Genomic DNA, 5,944 nt, shown 5'->3' with positions numbered 1-5,944 from the left:
GGATCAAATTCTGACATCCAAGTCAAAACTGACTAATGAAGTGAAAGCAGTGAAACTGTATGAGAAAGCGGCCATCCCATCATAAAGCCCCCGAATCAAGTCAAGAAAATGGGGTAGGATCAGACATGTGGCCAAAATGGCAGAACTTTTTATTTTTAATCAGTTAGTTAGCTTTCCTGTTCTGAGTCTCTGAAGGGGTAGACAGATCAAAGAGGAAACTTTCAAAAATGGAATTTTTATAATAAATTCACCGATACTATACATTTCTTATAATAAAATCACTAATACTAATAGAAGTACCTATATATTAGTGAATATTGATTTAAACTAAAAATAAGAAAAACTGGTTAGGTAGGTGGCTGTGATTTGTGAGAGAGCATTAGATTTGAGGCTTTTCCCTATCTTAGAGGATTTTTAGCAATTTACTTAATTTCAAGGAAACTCAGATTATACCTCTGTAAATAAGGAGCATAATGTCTATGTAGTAAAAATTTTGTCAGCATTAAGTTAGGTAATTTATGTAAAAATACTTTAAAACTGTACCCTAAGCTTTATAAACAATTGCTATTAAAGAAAACATTAAGCTAAATAGAGAATATAGTTGTAAGAAGCTATTATTTTTGTGGATTTATCACCAGTTTTAATATAAATATATTTTTTGGAATCATACCTAATTTATCATAAAAGTTTAATATATATTGTTGAGTGAATGTTTTCTGTTTGTCTTTGGTTCGGTTCCTACGCAGAAAATAATTGCTTTAGAGAGAGGAGAGTTCCAACGTAAGTGAAGAGAAAGTAAAAGGAAGTTTAACTGTTCTGAGCCAGGCTCCTGCCCCAGACAAGTTGTGCTTTAGGGTAGGAAGACAGTTTGTCAGAGAGATTAGTTATCAGCTACTGGTAGTATGTGAGGAATCAAGGGGAACCAGACAGAAGCTGGATGAAGCGGGATGGAGCAACTGTCATGATTTTCAAAAGTGGGAAGAAAGAGAATTTCACTAATGATAGATATAAGTTTGACATTGGTATTATTAAAGCATAGTCACTGATTTCTGAGACATCAAAGTTATTAATAATTGGAATAATCATATGTTTAACCAAAATAACCATGGAGCAACTAAAGGTAGAAACTAATCAATTTTTAAAGATTAAAGTATCTGGCAAAACCTGCAAAATAATCTTGGTGACAACAGGGAGGAAATGTAGGATGGGCAACAAAATGGTGAAGGTGAACTTGCAATTGTGGAAATAATCAAATTCCAAACAAAGATTTAGTGTCCGCTTGTGGAGAGAACGCCACAGACTATTAATGGCCTTTGTCTTTGACCCTTCCTGTTTGATAGTTTAGCAATAACTTGGCGGAAATATAGTTGGTATGCTTATTCAATTACCCAATATTGCCAAACCAAATGAGGTAATTAGTATACTACATGACCAATCCAGCATCCAAAAAGTTATCAACCAGCTGAGATTTTGGGCTATAAGCAATAAATTGAAATTTAATTGTAATACATTAAAATCCTCTGCTTACACAGAAACCCACCCCAATACAAAAGCTATAAAAATATAAAGCAACAGAAATCAACCACAAAAACAACTGTATAGAGTAAGACAGGGGAAAACTGTTTCTAAGTAGAATTTAGTGAGCGTTTTTGTGAAGGAAAAATCAGAGGTTACACTGATGACATAGTCAATATAATAGGGTGATATGCCTGCCACAGAAGTTCCTATGACCTTGACTGTTATGATAGAAGCTCATTGTCAACAATGAGGAGAGTCATGGTCCTATGGTTGGTGAAACTGATTCTCTGCTCAGTCTCTTACCACAGTTTACAGGACAATGCAAAGAGTGGGTGGATTAGTGTGGGGGTTATGACCTCATCTGAAGATCCAGTTTTAGCACATAGTAGGTGCTTATAAACACAGTCATAAGGGGCCTTTGAAACTAAAATTAACAAATTACAATTAAGTGAAGGTGGGTTTGATTTTAGAGAATTTTCTGAGTTAGAAAAGTAGAATAGATTAATAACTCCTGAATGATTGAGATTCACTCCAAGAAAAGAGAGCCTCAATGACAAATTCATTTGTTGGGGACACTGGAGAGAAGATTCAAGCTGGGAATTGAAGAGGGCACACTCCAAATGAACACTATAGTTATCATCCAGTATCACGGTTATTTAAAGCACTTTGAAAATTTAAAGAGGTTGCAGTTATAATCAAGATCTAATATGACAGAAATAAAATCTACTAAAAAACATCCACTAATAATAAACAAAATAGGCTCTACTTTACTATTGTATAGAAGGCTTTGTTTCAAGATCACAACTAAGTATAAACCATTAATTCGATATTAGTAGAGCAAAGAGTTGAGCAATTCAAAGAATTATAATCTCAACATTCTAAAACCTTGTGACATAGAGCAGAAGGTAATTTAAATTTGTGGGGCCTCTACTATAGAACTGATGTATGAGAAGTTTGGACTAGATGGCCTTTAAGTTAGATTTCAACTCTCAGATCTATAAATTTATAAATAGGCCTATTCTAAATGATAGCTGAACTCCTTGATATCAACTGTGGAAAACACTGATTGGATTCTTGGATATAGACATAGGAGCATATTCTACAAAGCAATAACTTTCACTGCTGTTATTAGTTATATCCTTAAGAGTTCCATGTCTGATTTGGGACTTTGCTAAATAATGTGAAATGGATAATTTCAAGCCCATCTGATGTTGAAGCGAAAGGAAATATTCCTTGGGCTAAGGAGTTTTGGAAGAAAAGCTAAGGAGCTGAGATTTAAGCAAAGTCTGGGAGAGTGCTTAACAACAATAATCAGGTACTCACAGAAAATCACGTGGGTGCTGGTGAGCAGATGTTTTTGTGTTGGATGAGAGCAGAACAAGAGAAATGGAGTTAGAGTAAAGTGGAAGTAATCTTTTTTTTTTTTTGGATGCCTTATGTCCCTAAGTGTCTTTGAGATAATGAAATAAGTTACCCGGGAATGTTGACTAATCTACTTATCTGAAGGTTTTAAGAAAAATTGCAAGGAATTCTCTGCCAGACGTAAGTACAGTCCTAGATGACCTTGTGATATTTTCTACTATATTAACATGTAATAAGGTGAAAATTCAGATAATATACAGAATCCAAAGTAGGTCCATCTTGAAAAGGAACCAAGGCTTGTGGTATTCTGGCTGGTGATACAATGATTTCATTTAGTTTTTCAAAATATATTCTTTAGGATACTGATTGTCTAAGTCTATAGTCTGAGAAATGGTTTGCTCCCCTAAAAGTCAGAACTGAGTAGATTTTTACTTCAGTTGAAAAATGAGAAATTATGTTATAAAAGTTCTATATTTCTCAATGAAGTTATACTATATAAAGTTACTTGTACATTTTAATTTTTGTAATACATGAAATTTTTTTTTTTAAATCAAAGTATTAAATCAGTCACTCTCTTCGCATGTTTAGGAAAGGAACTAGAGTGATATAATTTAATTTTTGTCCCATTAGCTCAATTTAAACATGTTTTCTATTTTTAAAATTATTATTTGGTACAGTTACCTTATGAATTACTTTCTTTGCATAATACTTGTTTGTTATACAGGTGTTAAGCAATTTACTAAATTAACAAGATCTTTAAAAAAAAAAAAAACTCAGTGCCTGTGTAAAAAGTGTCCATTATATTTGAATGTTGGCTAGACTTTCTTGTCTTAAACCACAGAGAAACTGAGAAGGTTAGCCCAGATGTCTTGGGCAGGGACAGGTTTTGACTAAGGCAACTGAAGTGTCTTTACAGTTTGAGAGAAAGTTTGGTAAGTGATTCTTCCTGCTGTACACCAAAGCCTTGCTTTGCAAAATGGGGTCCTTGGGACTGGCAGCCTGGACACTACCAGGAGCTTGTTAGAAATGGAGAATCTCAGACCAACTGAAGCAGAACCTGCATTTTAAAAGGACACCCAGTTGATTGGTAGGCACATTTAAGTTTTAGAAGCATTATGAAAAAGGACTCAGAAGCCGGGGAAAGTGATTCTTAAAGAAGAGCAGAGATGCAGAGTGCACCTGCTGGGCATCTCAGAGGTAAAGGCAGGGCAGTGTTTTTCCACTTGAGGGACTGATCCATTCCCGTCATTGACACTAGCCCCTCTTGACGGTGAATTTCACATGACAGCCTGTCTTGCACTTAGGATAAACCTTTACCAAGCTCACTTATCTTCACCCTTTGGAAATCACTGGCCTAGAGAATACAGTTTAAGTTACATATGCCAGATATTATAATATATACTATTTAATGATTACACTTCCAGTTGCATCATCTACTACACTTTGACTAACATCTTCCTGTCCCTGCCACACCCTCCATTCTCTCAAGGTCACACAACACACTCTGCATCTCTCATTCACGTGCCTTGCTCATGTCTTGTCTCATAGAATTCCTTTCTTCCTATTTCAGTGGAAATTCTTCACATCTTTAAAGCCACATATCAAAGTTTATTGCCACCAAAAAAACCCTTCCTAACCAGAATTAATCACATGCTACCAGGCATTCCCATAACATATTGCTCTCCACATTGCACTGTTTAAGAGCTTTGAAGTTCCTGGCACCGGATTGAGCTCTTACTTCCTACTAGATCTATGATCTCGGCCAACTTTCTTAACCAACTGGATCCTTAGTTGTATCATCTGCTAAAAAGGGGTAACGAGTATCTTTTTTATGGAATTATCATGAGGATTAAAAGAGATAATGTCTATAAGCTGTTAACACTGTGCGTGCAACATGGTAAGTTTTCAATAGATATTTGCTATTAATTATAAGAACTGTCTAAGCTTTGATGCACTGATACGTCAGAGAGAATGTCTCTGGAGATATGTATGTATATTTCCCATCACATTAACTTATAAATATCTTGAGTGCAAAGATAAAAACATATTTATCTTTGAACTTCCTCACTCTTAAAAATAATTCTGGCAAGTGTTTGTCTTACCACAATTAGTTGCAGCAATTAATTTTTTTTTCAATTGTAATGAAAGCCGATTTGAGTGTTTCAAAAATATTATGAATAGTCACCATTCTCTGTAAATTATTTTTTTCACATATGTAACCCCTCAACTTTCTCTTATATGTGTTAATTTTTCATCAAAGGTCTCTTCTCTAAATATCACAATCATGACTATGGATCTTTCCTTCAAGGTCTCCCTGGCCCTTCCGCTTCCAGTTGCATATACAAGAATTAGACTTTATTCAGTTCTACAGTTTTTCACTCTAATTGGGCACTGCCACGAAAGGGCTCCAATGTGTCTCATGTTTGCCTAACAAGACTTCATTTTTTTTTAGGCAAGGCAGCCCTTGGTTAACTTTACAGATTGCAAGGAGCTTGTCAGTTTACAATACTTTATTTTTTTAGTTTTTACACCTACAGCACCTGGTCTTCCTAGGTGGTCTCCCATCCAAGTACTAACCAGGCCTGACCCTGCTTAGCTTCTGAGATCAGATGGGATCGGGCTTATCCAAGATAGCGTGGCTGTAGTGCATTTTAGATTTACAAAATAGCACCGGGTTGCTGATGTACAATTCTTAAATATTAAACACCAACGACATGTTTGCCCTGAAGTTTATGTTCTATAAATTAACAGACATTGATCAACTCAAGAAAGTATAATTATACTTTCTCATAATGTGTTACGGGTTAGACAACTAATGGTAACATCCAATTTCTCCCATAAATTGTGTCTGTAATAGTACAGTTTTTGACTATATTGCATTCCAAAAATAATTGCCTGATAATAGGGAAAAAGCCCCCAATGATTTAGATATTAAGACCATACAGAAATTATTAGAGCCAATTCAACTATTTATATCTGCTTATGAATATACCTGGTAGATTTATATAGATATTTAACGTTTTAATCCACGAATGAATTACCAGAATTTAGACTCAGAAAATGT

At 34.9% G+C, this 5,944-nt stretch overlaps 1 pseudogene; it reads right to left on the bottom strand.

Annotated features, from left to right (window-relative positions):
- Positions 1-5,408: 5,408 nt before the first annotated feature.
- On the bottom strand, positions 5,409-5,527 carry LOC112483506 (annotated as a pseudogene).
- Between the last annotated feature and the right edge of the window lie 417 nt (positions 5,528-5,944).

The sequence above is a fragment of the Pteropus alecto genome, unplaced genomic scaffold (assembly GCF_000325575.1).
Source record: "Pteropus alecto unplaced genomic scaffold, ASM32557v1 scaffold24, whole genome shotgun sequence".
In the NCBI taxonomy this organism is placed as follows: Eukaryota; Metazoa; Chordata; class Mammalia; order Chiroptera; family Pteropodidae; genus Pteropus; species Pteropus alecto.
The sequence above is the reverse complement of the archived record's forward strand: the minus strand, read 5'-3'. Positions and strand labels throughout refer to the sequence as shown.